This window comes from Sciurus carolinensis, chromosome 3 (assembly GCF_902686445.1).
Source record: "Sciurus carolinensis chromosome 3, mSciCar1.2, whole genome shotgun sequence".
NCBI lineage: Eukaryota > Metazoa > Chordata > Mammalia > Rodentia > Sciuridae > Sciurus > Sciurus carolinensis.
Window position 1 is genome coordinate 8,037,734 of NC_062215.1, and position 17,406 is coordinate 8,055,139.

The window sequence follows — 17,406 nt, forward strand, 5'->3', positions numbered from 1 at the left end:
GATTTCGGGCCCGGGGTACCATTATCTTTAAAGTCCGTCTTTAGAAACAGTCCACAGGGGATAAACGGGGATCCAGGCCGGCAGGTTCGGAAGGGTCTTTGATCTACCTGTAAGTTCTGCTTTTCAATGGTGAACCGCGAAGCAGCCCCACCCTGCCGGAGATAACAGGCGGGTGCAATTGCAAACCACCGGCCTCTTGATATGCCCGGTTTATTGAGGTCTGGTGTTCACCCAATGGGAACACACCCGGCGAGCATCAAAGGGAACAGGCGTCACCTTGGGCGAAGGATCCCGGGGCCCCGGGTGTGTGCGTGGTGGGAAGGTGCGTGTGTGGCAGTGTGTGCACAAGGAGCCCGTTGGCAGTTCCCTTCCTGTAGGTCAGAGGCCACCAGCCCCGGAGGGGCCCCGGCAAGCCCTGAACTGCGTTCCCTGTTCTGGCTGGTCTAGCTCCTACCACGGTCCCTGCAAACAGTCTTTAACATCTTAAGTAGGAGGGTCACTCCTGTGTCATTTTGTCCCTGATCAGTGTCCCCAAAACAGTTGGTATGAGAAGTTTAATGGGGAAGTGAGGTGGGTGCTCGGGGAAAGACCAACCTGAACGCTTTCCGTTTGTGAATCTCAGACTGACTCTGTAGCCTTGAAGGCCTTTGCGTGTTGTGCCATGAACCCCGAAGAGGTGTTTCTGGTCTGGCAGAGAGGAGGAAGTGGGATTCGGGATGACCGTGGAAGAGAAAGGGGAAGGATCCGGGCGCGCTCTGCGGTCGGAGTGGATGGGTCCCCGCATCCTGGGGAGGGGTCACCTCCCCTCGCCCCTGGCTGTGCCTCTTGGCTGCCTTGTTTTCCTGTGGGCCGTCAGGAAAATACATGTGCATCATGTATTGGCCTCTGGAGACCAGAGCACAGAAACACCACAACACAAACAGAACATCTGGAAGCTTTTTAAGGTTTATTTTTTAACACATTTGCAAGAGTCAGGACGTTTGCACACAGGGTTTACAGGCTGGAGGGAACCCAGGGGTCTTAGTCAAGTGGGGGATGTATTCGTGGGGAGGGGTTAGGGTGAGGAAGGCGAGTTGGGGGCATTGGAAGCAGCCAGAGGCAGCAACGAAGTCCTCAATTCCTAGGACTCTGCTGTTGCACACAGTGGCCTGCTGGAAGTCCCTCGGAACAGCAGAGGGCCCTGGCAGGGGACCTGGGTTCCTGCCTCTGTGGGGCTGCTGGTATGGAGCATCTGGGCGTGTTCTCCCCTGTGCCAGTCATCTGCATTCGATGGACTGACAGCAGAGCAGAGTCCCCAGGGAAGGATGGGACATGCAGGGACATTCCGTCCTCTCTATGTGGCTTCTGAGAGACCCTGGGACTGGCTTTTCTATGTTTTATCAACTCATGCCTGTGCCTTCTTCTTCCCATCTCGACCAGCCAGGCCAGGCTGAGATAGTAGGGAACAGACACGCCATTTAATGCTGGTTCTTAGAAGACCTGGCACACCAAAGACCACCAGCGTCTTTGGCTCCTCCTCCTCCTCCTCTTCTTTTTCTTGTCCTTCCCTCCTTCATTTCTCTCACCTCCTTTCCTGCCTCTTTCTCTCCTTTCCTCCACTTCCCCTTGCCTAACCTTCTTGACATCCTGGTCTTCATGATGTGGACCAAGAGACACAAGGGATGTCCAGCCTTAGCATGTCCGCAGGGCTGGCTGGGGATGAAATAAAGAGTGAAAAAGACAGTCCCTGAGGGAAAAAGAACCGACATGGGGTTGGATCTTTCTCCTTAAGGGGTCAGAGCCTCGGTTTGTTCAGCCTTCCCTCTCTCGTGGTGGCTGGCTTCTTCTTTACTTCCTTCTTCTCCCTTCCATCTGAGTTATGAACTTGTGGCCAAGCCCATTTAGCAAATCAGGTATCTGTGACATCTCTCCTTGCTCAGAGCACACCCTAGTTTCGGTGCCCATAGGGTCGACCCACCGGAAAGGGGATCTGTTCTCCCACCTCCAGACAGGCCCTACCAGCGAGCGCTGCGTCGCTATGTGAAGTCAGTGCTCGCGGGTGAGCTCATGTTTATTGCACCCTGTGGGAGCTGGCTCCCGGTGTGCCCTGTTTATGAGGGGAGGGACTGGGGCTTTGTGTGGTTATTCATGTGAGGGACTGAAAGGTGTCCACCCTGTTCTTATGGGAAACCAAGTGACACAGCTGCCAGGAATTCCACCCCATCTGGCCGCTGGGATGTGGGTTCCCAACTCTGGGGATCTGCTCACTCTTCTTATGAGTTTCTGCTCAGGAGCATCCTGTGTCCTCTGTGCCTTCGCCATGCAGAACCTTCCTGCAGCTCGGAGCAGCGTCTCTTGGGGCCTGGCCCTTTGCTGCTGCAGTTCTTGACGTCGGCCGACCCAGGCCTCACCCAGGGAGCCGCAGCAGCTGCCTTGGTCCCGCCCTCCCTGATTCTGATGTACCTGGGCAGGGGCAGGGGCGAGGCCTGGGCACTGGTGTTCCGAAAAGCTCCCCAGGGTCATTCTGACGTGCAGTCCACGTGAAGGAAGGGACTCGGAGCAGTGTTTCTCAATTGGGAGCAACATTGCTGCCCTCTCCCCCCACCGTGGACACATGGCAATGTGAGAAACATTTCTGTTGGTCACGACTGGGACAGGGTGCTCATGGGTAGAGGCCGGGGAGGCTGGTGTGCATCCTACCACACCCAGGATAAGTTTGCACCACCAAGAGTTACTTTGCTCCAAATGTGACCGGTGGAGAAATCCTGCTCCGGAACAGTGGCTCTCACACTTGACTGCATCAGAATTACCTGGAATCTTGCTAACACAAATCACAGGCCCCCACTCGAGTTTTTGATGCAGTAAGTCTGGGATAGGACCCAGGAATTTTCATCTCCAAGGTGCTCTTGTGATGTTGAAGCCCTCGGTCCAGGCTTATCCTTTGAAGACCATTGCTCTAGAATGTCTCTGAATCCTGCTTGCCTAGATCTGAAATATATTGTATCCATTTTAATTACTGGAAAACTCTAAAACAGCATGGACTTACCTAAAACAGAAGTCTCTCTCCCTCCTTCTCTCTTACATAACAAAAAATCCAGAGGCAGGCCATCCTAGACTAGTGCAGTAGCACTGGAGTGACCAAGGATCCAGGATCTCATCTCGTTGGAGCATCTGAGTGCATGACTTCCATTTTCAGTGTCCTCATAGACCAAGATGGCTGCTGGGGCACCAACCATTATGTCCCTCATCGAAAGCTGAAGGTAAAAATTGGGCTCCTTCTAGCACCTTTAAGCAGCCTCACCAGAATTACTCCAGTAGTTCTGCTTACATCTCATTGAACAGATCTTAGTTAGTTACCTGATCTTATTTAGCCACACAGGAGGCTGGGAAATGTAGTCTTTTTTGCCAACCAAAAATCAGAGTTCTATTATTGAATAGAAAGGGGAGAGTAGATATTGGGGTGGGCAACTTGCAGCTTCTGCCCATGTCTGCATGCCTAATCTATCAAGAGTTATCACTTCTTTGGCATCTGCCATATGCTAGGTACTTTTGATGTATTATCTTTTAATCCTAAGAGCTTTGCAAGATAGATAATAATATTATCTCTGTTTTGCAATGATGAAAGTAAGGCTCTAAGAGATTAAGCCACCTGTCCAAGTCGCAGGCAGCACATGGTGTAATTTAACAGCTCACTTTAGGCTGGGGCTGCCCCGTGCCTCAGTTGCTCTGGGCGATCGCCTCTTCTCTTCTGAGCCTGCAGCGTTGGTTAGACCTCTGGAAGCCAAATTCTGGACCTGCCCCTGCAGATCAGCTCCATCTCCATCTCACTGTTAACTTCTATCCCTGCTGAGATCATCTCTTCAAAAATCTGTTCGGCTGGGACTGGGAGTGTGGCTCAGTGGTAAAGCATGAGACCCTGTGTTCAATCCCCAGCACTGCAAAAAAAAAAAAAGACCAAAAAAACCCCAAAACAAATCCCCCTGAGGGACCTGGTGTGCCCTGCGAGCAGTTTCAGGGAGCTAAGGTGTCTCTACGACTGGTTTCTTGTGGACGCTCTAGGGAGGAGTCCTTCCTTTCCTGGCTTGGGGGCCACCTGCTCTCCTGGCCTCATGACCTCCCCTTAAGCCCTCCCAGGCTCCCGTGTCCATCATCCCAGCACCCCTATCTCTGCATGTCAAATCTCCCTCTGCCTTTCTCATCAGGACACTGGCGATGACATCCAGGGCCCACCTGGGTGACCCGGGACCTTGGCTCAGTCCCCCTGCACAGCCCCTTTGGCCTGTGTGCCACTTGGAGGTGGCAGGCGTCAGGATGAGGATGTGTTTGGGAGCCACTGTTGCGCCTCCTGCAGGGCCTCTTTCTTTCCTGTTCCCAGTTTTCTCCTGTGGACTGCTCAGGTCACAGGCTGCGTGTCCCGCTTCTGGCTGGGAGGTGTGGAGGAGGCCAGAGCGGGGCTGAAGGGCCTCAGAGGGCTCATCCAATCAGCTCCCAGTGGCCGTGGCAATAGGCGTGAAAATGGTCCGGTGCCAGGGGATTGGGTAGGGTGAGGGCGGGGGCGGGTCCCGCCTCCGCCCTAAGGCTGTGTCACCTTGGCCCCAATGGCGCCCCTGTGGAGTGACGGATGACGGACAGACTTGAACAGCAGTGCACTGTAAACCTTTGCTGTAATAATCTTAGATCTCGAGGTGCCTTCTGACTGCACGCCTTTCTCCAGGCTGACGGAGGCGTGTCTGTAGCCAAACAGATGCTATGCCAAGAAGGGTTTGGGGGCCGGGGAGGGTCTGCTCCTGTCCTAACCTCATTTTCCTTCCCTGTGTTGATTCCCTCACTCCCAGCTCCGCCCGCCCCCTTCCCCTGGGCTGGGTCTACCGAGGGGATGAGATTCTGGGGAGCTGCATTTTTACTTTTTATTCTATTTTGCAAATGCCTCACAAGATTCCCCTCTGTGTTTAAGTCCCTCTGCCAAGTGCATGTAGTTGCCAGGCAACAAGAAGGAAGTCCCGGCTGCTGCCAATTAATTTGCTAGCTGCAGGCATCTCCCTGGGGAGAAGGCTGCGTGCCCGTGTGGCTCTCTGAGATGGCTCGGAGGGTTGCTGCCCAGGAGGGAAAAGGAAACCGGAGGAAAGTTAGAGAACTCTGGGTTTGTTTGGGGTGTTTTCAGGTCCAGCTGGAAGGGAGTGTCCAGAGGGCCTGGGCGACACCAGGGTGAAGACACCCAGTTTCCTTCTTGGCCACTCTTCAGAGAGCAGCAGAGCGCCTCTGAGTCTGCACATTGGCTGCCTTTTGGGGTTTTTATTTGTAGGTGACTCTGAAATGCAGACTCTGTCTCCTTTCCCAGTTCCCCTGCCGAGAAATGTCTTTGAGCATCTTCTCCCTACTCAGTGCCCTGGGGCCTCCCTGTGACATCTGGCAATTAGCACCCTCCTCCCCGGCTTGTGGCTCGGCTCCATCCCTGCCTAGGGTTCAGCCACCTCGGCTCAGGAAGGACAGGCCTTTGCCCCAGGCTGAGCTGCCACGCTCACAGTCTGGATTTCAGGACCTCTGGGCTCTTTCCCTGCAGATATTACGCCTGGTTTCCTGTGTGCACAGTGCCTCCCTGGTGGGCCTTGGAGGGCTGGGCTTGCCTGTGTAACTTAGCATCGAGCCGGGGAGGTACCAGTGAGCGCACAGATGCGTCGTCATCTCAGTTGGTCCTTGTGGGTTGACAGGGAATGCTGGAGTCGGAGACCCAGAGAGCAGCCTCCTTCATGAAGAGCTGTGGACAGGCTGCTGACGCCACTTGCTGAGTCCCATCAATTTTAGAATAGCCAACCTGTGAGGCCTTTTTGCGGTGTAAATATTTTTGCTACTTAGTAGTGGGGATTAGGGGGTGCAAGGAAGAGATGGGGCGTCCCAGTCCATCTTAATTTCTTGGCTGTCAGTGTTAGGGAGAGAGAAACGTGTTTAATGGTTTCCTCTTTCCACAAGGCCACTGTCCACTCTGGGAGAGGTCCCCATTAGTTGCCGAGGGAGTTTTGACAGTAGAGAGAAGTTTCATCCAGGGTGGACGTTAAGGTGAGGGTGAGGGTGAGGGTTAGGGTGGACTCTGGTTGTAACTGAGGATACTGGCACTCTCTGGGCCTCAGCTTTCCTCCCTGTGAAGTGGGTGATCTAACACTGCCATGCTCCTGGCCCCATTACACAGGTATGATGGTGACCAGCTGGAAAACTGGATTTCCAACCTCAACTGAGTCTGGGCAGGGGCTGCTGTGCAGGGAGTTCCTAGGAAGTGTCAATAAGTCTCCTTTCTTAACTAAATGACTGCATTTTTAACATTTTGTTCAGTGATAACATGAACTCGAGTATTAGGGACTGAAGTCAGAAAAGTGAGGCTGAGCCCTGGAGGTACCTGTGGCCAGTGAGGAAGCCCACGTCTAACTCTTTCACTGCTTCAGTTCACAGGCCCAGGAGGATGACCAAGCACTGGCCTTCCTGCCCACACCACCACTGGGAAGCCTCCCGGGACCAGCGCACCCTTGAGGGACTCCCAGCACCCCTTGAAAGACTTGGCTGAGGTCAGATCACCTCTTGAGAGTCAAGAGCCCTGGATTTGATTAAGACTTTTTGTTTTGGAGAATAAAGAAACTTCTGGACTTGTGGAGGCATACGGGTGGAAACCAAAGACCCTCGCCCTAAGGAGCAGCCACGTGTGGACCTGAGCGAGCCAGGAGAGGCTCGGCTGGGGCCGCCGCAGCCGGAGGAGACTCCTTCTCCCAGACCCGGACCTTCCTCCCTATGGAAAGTGTTGCCTCCGCTGCTTCCTGCTCCTGACACTCTTCCCCGCCCCACCCGGCTCCCAGGCTGTGCCCCACACCCTTCCCTGCCTGCCCCCACCTCCCCCGCCCCTCCTGCCTTTGGACCCAGCGATTCTTCTTGTTTGCTGGCTGGATATAGAGTGAATAGTTAACTACACTTGAGTCAAATGCGATCTTGGGTTTTGTTCCTGTTCTTTCTAAAGATGCCGCCATTCATACATTGTGAGCAGCTTGGGAAGGGTGTTTGGACCTGCCCCTCCCCACCTCAGGTTCCAGAATGACCAAGAATCAGCATGGAAGTCCTGCAGGCTCTCAGACATCATGGCCATCGGAGAAGGCTAGGGCAGGGGAGTTGGATTTGAGGGCTGGTGTTCTCCAGGTTCAGCTCTCTTTGTGTGGGTTGCACCCAGGTGGACTTCCGGAAGGACAAAAATGAACTGATTATTCCATCTGATCGATCCAGTCGTCTGTAAGGATCCTCTTCTCTCAGGTGTCAGCTGGGATCCAGGCAGGATCTTGGTGCTTCATGACATACTAGCTGGATATTGGGCTCTTTTATGGAGACATTCCTCTTCCAGTGTCTTCTGGTGACACTGCCTGTCAGCAGTTTGAGTCTTCTCTGTAGCTCCCATGAACATGGTTGAAGAAAACACTAAGTATGTGTCAGAGTCCAGCCTTGTCCGGCATGCAGAGTCAAAGGTGTCTCTGCTCATTTCCAAAGTGAACAGGCTGTTTGTTTTCATAAAAGAATGGAAACTTGCCTGTGTGGTGGATGGTGTGTTATGGTGGGTTAGTGACTTGGGGTAATTCTTGGCATCTCCAAGTCACCACAAAATGACTGAGGAGAACCCCCCAGAGATGTTCATTGCTACTGAAATTTGAGGAGGGTGTATGGGAGTCCCCTTCCTTCCTTAGCACGTGGGGTAGCCATTGGTACTCCTCAGGTTTGTTCACGTTTTTTGGAAACTGAGACCCACTTGTATCACCTCTGTGAATGAGGTGTGTTTCAAGGTCACAGGGGAAGTGAGGCCGAGGACTCCAGCAGCCACCCAGCTAGGCCTTGTCAAGAAGCCCGAAGTCCTTCAGCACACCCAGTAGCTATGGCCTGATTCCAGGGACAGCAAGAGTAGCATCCTGGTCATCTTGATCCTTCACTCTGCATCCTGACTCACTGCTCCTGACTCTGGAATTCTGCTGTGGTGATGGACTGAGGGGGACCCACTATCCTTGTTTGCACAGGCTTAAGGGGTTTCTCAGGACAGAGGACTTTCAGGGCTAAACCTGAGGCAGTCCTGGGCAAACTGGAATAATGGGTCACCCAGTTGGGTGATCCTGCCTCTGCTACTTTTCCTACTGTAATTGATGGATGCTTCTGATAGGCTTGGCCAGATACCATTCAGGACTCTGCATCTGGTTGCCTCATTGGCCACTGCGGCCTCTAAATGGATGCCATTGGTTTAGGCACCAGTCCTGACTGATTCAGTTCTCTCCAGAATGGAAGCATTGCTTGATATTGAATAAAATACGGAGTAAGAGGGGCCATATGAACAATGGGCACGGTGGGGATTCAGGGTACCAGGGATTTCTCTCTAATACAATCCTACTTATACAGGTAAAACTAATCTTTCTTATTAAAAACAAAACAGTTCATTAAGAGGCAAAAAAAAAAATAACGTAGCCCTTAGGAACAGTGGAAAATGGTGATATGTGAATTCATGTGCTATGTAGAATAAAAAATTCCACATCTTTGCTAGACAGAAATAAAGAACTAAAACCTTCAGTATGGTTTCTTCTGGAGAGCAAAAGAGTTGGCGAGGAGTTGACTTCCTGAAATTCCTTTGAACGCTAGAATTATTTAAAATATCAAGGGCGTGTAAATTGGAGCTAAGTGTATACTTTCTTTCCAAAGTCTCCTAGATAACCTTTGCATTCAACCCAGATAGTGCTGAGTGGGACCTCCCAGCTCATTCTTACCTTTGCAGACACTGACTTGATCTGGGATAAGGGAGCGGAACTTGGAGGTGGTAGTGGCGGGGGGGGGGGGGGGGGGAGGTGGCGCAGGAGGGCAGAGTTGGGCCTGCCCAAGTTTTTGGGTGTTCATGACAAGTAAGAACAGTCAGAAGGCAAATTATAGGTTCTTTCGCAGGTTAGAAAAGCCAGGTTTTCAGGCTTGCATGACACCCTGAAGTTGTTGCTGCTTGTCGAGGGATTCACCTTCCATCTTTTCTGCTGAAAGACAGGCATGAGCATCCGCCATGCTGGAACATGGGCCCTTGGCTAATCTTGCACTGTGTGGCTAGGGAGGTAATTACATGCTAGGACAGAGGTGAGGTGAGTGTGTGGACTCCAGAGTCTGTTCTCATCACTCATGAGAGCCCCTCAGAGTGAACTGACTCTCACTGTACTCACTGATGGTGGAGGGATGCTGGCCCAGCTTCTTGGGTGCCATTTTCCTTTTATAAAGATGAATGCATTTCAGCTGTTCCCTTCATGTGTGTCCTGCATTCATTCTTTGGTTCCAGAATAATAGTGCTGTTGGGCCAAAGGCAACAACTCCCCCACCCCCCACCACACACACACCCGTTCTTTTCTTATCTTCTCATCCACATAGAATCCCAGAATCCCAGGGGCCAGAGTGGTCTCAAACATCGCTCTTCTCTGGATCTACCTCTGACTCATGCAGGAATCCCCTTTCAAACATCTGGTGAGGGCTCATCCAGCCCTCGGGAGGCAACCTCTTTGGCAGAGTGGGAGATGTGAGGGAAGGTTGAAGATCATTCTCCTGCTTGATGGGAAAGCAGGAGAATTTTGAAGAGTAATTCCTGGCCTGCCAAGTGGCCACAGATATCAATTCCTTAATGAGATCTCAGCTAAACGTATTTTGCCCTCTTAACCCACACCTCTCCATCTCTATTTCTGGATACGGGCAGTCTGTCTTATGCTGGTGAAAAGCACAGGCTCAGGAGACAGGGGAACCTAAGTTCTGTCTCAAAGTGCCTTATCTTAGTTCTTTCCATGTAAAGGAGGGTGTTGAGCACATGGTCCTGGGGTCCCTTGGGAGCCCTGACATCTGCCTCGCTGCTACGTTCAACGCATAAGCCACCAGCTCTGCAGTCCGTCTTCAAGACGTACCGTGTTGTGTTGGACATTGCCCAAGGTCAGAGTGAAGCTATTCCATGCACATTCTGAGCCCGTTGGCCTTTCCTCAGTTCGAAATGAGCGTAGCCTGATTTCATATTGGCTCCCCACTCTACCCCCAAGATCTGATTCAGGCTTCCCTGTGAGATTTTTCTGTGGCATTGAAACTCAACCCACAGGAAACCTCCTCCCCTCTTCAAAGGACCCTAGAAGCCTGTGTGGGAGAATGAGACAGGCTGCCAGAGAGATAGGAGGACCTCGTGCAAGTCCCTCGGCTCAGGAGGCTGAGGTTCAAAGGACCCAGGGTGACTTTGGATGAGACCCTTACAGGCCAGGCTGATGTGCCCAGGTAGGGGAGAGCCCTGGACTCGGGGAGTCTGGACACCTGGGCGCTGGCTAGTCTTTTGCTTCAGCTAACTCCAAGGTCACATGCCAGTCATGGAGGCCTTTTTTCTGGGTTGGTCTTGATAGTCCTCTGAGGTTCCTCTGTGTCTCATTCTGAGCCCTGCCCGACCCAGCAGGTGCCTGACCATCCCTGACAGGTAGCACATTGTCCCTCTGCCTTGGGCTGCACAAGTGGAAACCAGAGCTGTCCCCGGGAAGTCCATGACCGAGGAATACTTCAAAGCTGTTTGCACATGCTGTCAGTTGCGCTGAACACAAGTTTGTCAAGGGAGAAGGCAAATAGACACAGAGCCGATGACGGGAGGGCTGGGGGGGGGGGTGTTTACCCCCGCCCCGGGGACTGGGAGGCAGGGAAAAAAACCTGCCTGCCGTTTTGACCAATAAATAAAAACTGGGAGCTCTGCGTGGCTAAAACCAGAGGGGATTTATTAGTTTGCTTAGTGAAAGGCAAATATTAAATCTTAGGCTGACCCATCCTGGGACCTGGGTTTGGGCTTTTGTATGCTGTCAGGCGCCAATCACTGGGTACTGAGGGTTATCGAGTTTTGTCAAAGGGTTGTGTGTGTGTGTGTGTGTGTGTTAATTGTTTTCTGTCTCCTTCTTTTCTTCCTCCTCACCTGCCCCTTCCCCCGACATCCCACCTCTGCTGGTAACTCGGGTTCGGGGTTTGGGGGGCTGGAAGCCATGCTCTGCTCAAAAAACTGCTTCTCCCCAGGGCTTTGACTGGAACTACTGGTGCTGGTGATGTGGCAGCTTGGGAGTGAGCCCACTGGGTGGTCCTCGCTGGAACCACGATCCCCAGCGTCAGGTCCCAGGTCGTAAGGCAAAGTCCTGTCTCGCAGGAAGCTTTGCATGCGCAGTGTTGCAGTCATCAGGAAAGAACAGATTACAGCTCTTTCTGAGTTGTGATCTCTCCCTCCTGGGTGACAGTGCCTACCTACCAGAACAGATGGTTTCAGCCTCACTTGTTGAAAGATGAACTACTCAAGGAGGGGCTGACCAGGCCTGGTGACTCACTCTCTCTGGAGAATCCATATCAGACCAGAGCGACTGGACAGGCTGTCCGGTTTCCAAGTATGAGCTGCCGTGAAGCGGATGCAATTCTCTTGATGCTTTGCTTCCTCACCCCCAGTACTAACCAGCATATTCTAAAATGCTCCAGTGCTGGGGTGCTCAGGTCTCATGGGGGGTACAGTACAACAGGGCACGCTGCTGCATGCCAGACCCTCAGGGCTCTTTGCCAACTCTGCCCTGGTCCAGGACTCTGCAGTTCTCTACCTATTACTCATGTGGCCAGGAGTTGGGAATGTTCTGGAACTGCTTCATTAAGAAAGTTCCTCTTGCATTCCGGTAATGAGTTTTTATTGAATTCTGTGTGTGAGTCAGCTTTCCATCACCATAACAAATGCCTGAGATAACCAACTTACAAAGAGAAAAGGTTTATTTTGGCTCACAGTTTGGAAGGTTGTAGCCACCATCTGGCAAACCCGAAGCTTGGGCCTCTGGTGGGGGTGGGAATGTGTGGCAGAGCAGAACCACCCACCTCATGGCTGGGAAGTGAAAAAGGAAGGGACCCCACGGTCCCCTTCATGGGCACTTTCCCACAGGCCTGATGACCTCTTAAAGTTTCCACGCCACCTACCAGCACTGAGTTGGGAACCACGCTTTCAACACACAGGCTTTTCGGGGGACATTCCACATCCAAACTATGGGGTTCAACATGATCTTTCATCCCTGGGAAATTCTTCATGGAGGAGTCTACCCTTTTAAGGATTAATGTTGGTCACCTAGATGATAAAAATCCTATGGATCCGTCCAGACTAATCTCAGTTTCTCCCTTCTCCAGGAAGCCTTCCTGGATTTCTCCTTTCCTCTCAACCAGTTGCGAGGTTGCTCACATATCCTTTAAAACATTTAGCATCATGTAAGTACTTGAAAAATGCTGGCCCGTCCTTCCTTGACCACGGATTTTAGTCTCTCATGGACTGTACTTATCCCAAACTTGTTTTGGGTGTCTCTGTTATCCCCAGCACCCTCCCTTCTACTCTTCCAAGAACAGGAGCTGGGTCATCCCTTTGTTGGAATGTATCCCTGAAATGCCCAATAACATTCAGGTCCCAGGACAGGCACTCTGGGGACATTCATGCAGTCTCTCACGTACTCATCAGAAGACAGAGACTTAAGAGGAAAGATCCATTGCCCCCACTAAATCTTACATGTGAGTGTTGGAATTCAGAACCAGCGTTGTCAAGGTCTCAAGTTCAGAGCTAGTAAACTTGCAGTGTGATGACTTTAAATGACAGATATACAAGAAAGATGTCAAATTGACTTTTCCTATTAACAATCTGTTACTGTGTATACCTCCAAATTTGCCTGGTTTTCGATTGCCTGATACTAATCAATAAAGTGTTATCTGAACAGCAGAAAAAATCGGTGGCTTTGATTGGTTGGTTCCCCTGAAGGAAATAGAATGTGTCTGTTTTTTTCCCCCAGTTAACTGCAGGCTAGTTTCACATTTAAGGTGGAAAAGAGAAGTCTGAATTCAAGTCTAGATCAGAATTTCTAGGGAGTTTCATCTCATCTACCAGGAAGAAATATAGAACATGCACATGCACACATATCTGAGGTAGTCTCTGCTCTCAGAATCTTATTTATGATACCAGACAAGATGGGCATATGTGAAGCCATCAATCACATTTGCCAAAGGAACCAATGGTTAGTATTGCTGGAGCCTCTGGATGGATCAGACCTCCTGAGACTCACCGTAGTGTGAACCTTCCAGCAGGTCGCAGGCAGAGAAGTTGGGCGTCAGTGAGCAGATTCATTGCCACAGGGACTCACCAGGTTCCAGGACTCACCTTGGGGACCATGGGCAAAGACCAGGAGGCTCCTCTCAAGAACAAGCAGCCCAGGGAGGGAGAGGCTGTGCCCCTGTCACCTGATTGCTGCCGCCAAGAGAGGAGTCTAGAACAGAACAGAGGAGGCAGGAGTGGCCTCAGCTTCATTGCATTTTGGGGAGAGAAGCACAGCAAGCTCTCCGACTCCTGGCCTCTTACAGACACGAACAGTGAGAGCTGGGACAAAGAGGAGGTCATCTGTGGACCACGGGCACCAGCAGTCATTTTAGAGAAGAAAGAAATGGCAGAACATTTGACTGAGAAGAAATGAGGTCATTCAGGAAGTGAGCCAGTGGGTTTCATGGAGATTTGCAATTGTAAAACTATTTGAATCTCTTGATGACTTGGTGAGAAGTTTTTGAGACCTTGTTTTTATTGATAAGGAAGCTAAGACTGAGGGAGATGGAAGGACACCCATTACCTTCACGTATCAGTCCCAGCAGGCTGCTGTAACAAAATACCCCCCAAATTCCTTTGTCACCTGAGTTTTTCTGATTGACCCTTCAGTTGAACAGGTGCTGGTATTGGTGGGGATAAGGGTACTCTCTTTCATGCAGAAATTTGGGGTTCCCTCTGTCTCAATACCTCTGCTTTCAGGAGCTACTTCTTCCACCAAGGAACAGGGAGAGGACCCGGTTAGAGGACATGCTCATTTTAACTGCCCTGGCCTTGAGGACACACCCATCACTTCTGCTCTCCTCCCACTGGCAGGACTTGATCACAGAGCTCCCCATGGATGCAGAGGAGCTGGGAAATGTCCCACTCTGTTGAAGAAAGCAGGGAGTACACAAATATCAATGAACCTCAGTAATTTCTGCCAAATAAACCAAACACCTGCTGTTGCAGCTGGGTCCCTTTTATCACGGTGGCCCTTGAGAATCGTGAGTTCTGGTCTCCTGGATGCCCCGATGCCACCGGCGTCTGTGTAGGTTTAGTGATTTTCTACTGGGAATGCTTGAGACGTTTGGACCCCCGCGCAGGCTTGACGATGCTCAAAGGAAGGCGGGTAGAGCTGCAGAGGGCCCCAACCACCTCCTCTCCACAAGCTTACACAGTGCAGCCTCAAGTGAGTCACTTACCCTCTCTGTGCCTCCATGTCCTGTCCTTTAATGTGCTCCCAAGGGTGGTTGCAAAGACTGGGATCTTGGAGCATTTTGGATTTGGGGTTTTCAGATTAGAGATGTTCAGTCTCTACTCAGAACGTAGAGCTCAGGCAACCTCTGTGCCCGCGCAGGAAGAGGAGACTCCAGACACGTCCCTCTGCTGTATTGTCAGGGCTGTAGCGGCCTCCCCTCTGGCTGCGCAGGTTTTGTTTGGGATGGAGTGTGGAGCTGAGCTGTGGACAGGGTCTCCTGGACACTTTCAGGGACCCAGCTGATCATCTCGTCTCACCTGACTCTAATATTGTCAAGGTTTTTCCTTCCTACCAGCTCCTGTTCAACTGAAGTGTCAATCAGAAAAACTCAGGTGACAAAGGGATTTGGGGAGTATTTTGTTACAGCAGCCTGCTGGGACTGATACGTGAAGGTAATGGCTATAACACTGCCCTTTCAGGGTGTGCTCCATGGCGAGTCCTTCCATCTCCCTCAGTCTTAGCTTCCTTATCAATAAAAACAAGGCCTCAAAAACTTCTCACCAAGTCATCAAGAGATTCAAATAGCTTTAAAGATGCTCCCCAGCATCTTTCAGTTTTATTTACCAGCTAAGAAGACCCTGCGGAATGAGCACGCTCTTTGACATGCGCATTGGGTACTGGAAGCCCTTCCTCCTGGGGCAGAAATGTAGCTGATTTCCAAGGCTCCGGGGAAGCCCGCAAGCCAGACAGCCTTCTCCCCAATTCCACGCCCAAATTTCAAATCTCGTCTTTCTCCCCAGTTCCTCCAGAAACCAAGGAATCCCCTTCTGGGACCCCCTGGCCTGAGTGTGGACTCTTGTAACGGTGAGACCTCAGTGGCCTGGGGGTTGGCACCAGCTCAGCCTGCTTGTCTTTGGCTCTCCTGGCACCACGAGAGAATGGAAAAGCTGGTCTGTTGACAGGACTCTGGGGCCAGAGGAGCATTAAAAAATAAGGAGCAAATAAAATGTCATAAACAAATTTCTTTCCAGTGAAGGTGCACTCCCTGCCCTGTTCTCCAGCACCAACCTTCTCCCTCATGTGTTTGGATAAACTTTCATTCCGTGCAGTTCCCATTCCCAGGGAGGGGCCCCCTATTTCCGTTGTTTATTTGTTTTGATTTTGACCATTCCTCTCCCTCTGGAGCATCACACACCTAACTATAAAGAAAATCAGTTTCCTATGGGCGCCCCGGGAGCACTCTTCCCTCCCCTCCGCTCCAGCCAGCCCGGCCCTCTGGCTTCCCTGAGCATGTCAGCATGGCGGGCCTCTGGCCCTGGCAGAAGCAGCTCCTCTCCAGGAGAGCCCTCGCACTGGCCGGCCGAGTGGGAGCCCAGGAGGGAAGGAGGTAGCCGAAGACAGCCGTGCCCTCCAGTGCAAGCTGGAGCCCATGCAAAGGGCCGTGTGGGGTGACCCTCTCCGCGAGAGCTCCGAGCCTGACTCCCCACCTGAGTCTCCTGTGCGAGCCCAAGTCCACCGATCTCACGTTTCCTGACCCCAGCAGGTAGCTTATTGTAAAGCAGTTCATCCAGAGGGGAAGAAATACCTTGTTTCAGCATTTTCATTTTTTCTTGCTCTGAACCAGACTTGAGAGAAAGGGGAGGGGGCAGGGTGGGGTTTGGGGGATTGACTACTTCCTCTTTTGTGAATTCACGTGACTTAGAGGGGAGAAACAGACCCCAAAGCCACCTGGGAACAAGTGTCACTCTTGGTTATCAGTGCGTTGTGTTATCCAGGCCCCTATTTACTTGCGTGTTTTAGACGAGCCCTTCCTCCTTGCCTAGTTCCCCTCTGCCTTCTGTTCTCCGTCCTGTTGGGACGGGGAAGCGGGAGGTGAAAGTCGGTGCTGACCCCTGGGGCTGACTGTGGAGTGTTAGTAACTCTCGCTTTCTATCGGAAGTCAGTTTCGTTTTCTAAATCCCTGGCTGAGCCTGGTGGCATGATGGGTCTACTTGGAGGTGCTGAACCCAGAGAGGTGGTGAAGTGGACAGCGTGTGGCCCTGACTCACCGGCAAGCCCTGGAGTTGGTTTGGCTTGAGATGCCTGAGGATTTGACTGAGTGGAGGTACCGGGAAGTGGCTGGGGTGGGCTCGCCCACCTACCCTTCCCCATCAGCTCTCCAGCCTGCCTCTGCCCTTCCAGATTGCTCCCTCTCCTCTCCTCCCAGCCCAGGCCATGGTCACCTGCCCCAGGCTTGGCACCTGGGCTGTGAGTTGGTGACCCAGTGACAGGAGAGCTAGCTGCTTCCTGCCGTGGGGGCCGTGTCTTCTGAGGGCTGAAGGATAGGACTTGAGGGAAGAAGGTGTGAGAACCAAGGCCGTTTGGCACTGGGGACTCCCGCACGTGTCTGGGAGTGACGTACCCAGAATGCCTGTGCTCTGCCTGGATCCTACAGGTGCGGCGGGCTCTGCCGTGGGGCTGAGCTTTGGATAGACTCTTCCAGAAACAAGGAGGGATCTCTGAGGACACACCCCCAAGGCGGTGCTCAGGCCCCCGTGGAAGCAACAGAACACCCAAACTCAATAGAAACACTGGTTCTACAGCCATCCGCCTTGGCAAGGGAGAGATCCGGGTCCTGGTATTCAGACCTCGCTCTCGGTCACGCCGAGGCTCAGCGGGGTTAGCTGAGCCTCCCAGCCTCACTCCACAAGTGAACGGAGAGGTTTGACTGGAGCAGGGCTCTGGCTGCCTGTAGGAGGAGGATCTCCTGGTCGCCTCCCGGGGCAGATGCAGCAGATGAGGCTGCACAGGCCCCTGGGTGCCAGGGAGGGAGGAGGGAGCCGACCCCGGCAAACTGCTGCCGAGGCAAAATCCATCTGTGGCAGCTCCGTGCCTCCGCCAGGGTCGGATGCTCCAGGGTCAGGAGCGCTTTGAGTACGAGGCGCTGGGGTGGACCAGCCCCTACACGGGACGCTGGGCTCCCCTGGGAGGGGGAGACTTCATCCGGGCTGCGGTCCTGTTCTCAGTTCCGCTCTATTTAGAACACTTTTTTTTTCTTTTTTTTGTGGAAAGCAGATTGCTGAGGAGGAAAAGCACCAGGCCAGCCGGGAGCGGATTCTGCAGAGCTCTCTGCCCTGGA

At 52.4% G+C, this 17,406-nt stretch overlaps 1 long non-coding RNA gene across 1 annotated transcript in view; it reads left to right on the forward strand.

Annotated features, from left to right (window-relative positions):
* LOC124980349 (uncharacterized) overlaps positions 1-8,464 on the forward strand; it is a 142,823-nt gene extending 134,359 nt beyond the window's left edge. The window contains exon 3 of the long non-coding RNA XR_007107784.1: positions 6,414-8,464. This is a non-coding gene — a long non-coding RNA (uncharacterized LOC124980349). The remainder of the gene's footprint in view (positions 1-6,413) is intronic.
* Positions 8,465-17,406: the final 8,942 nt, after the last annotated feature.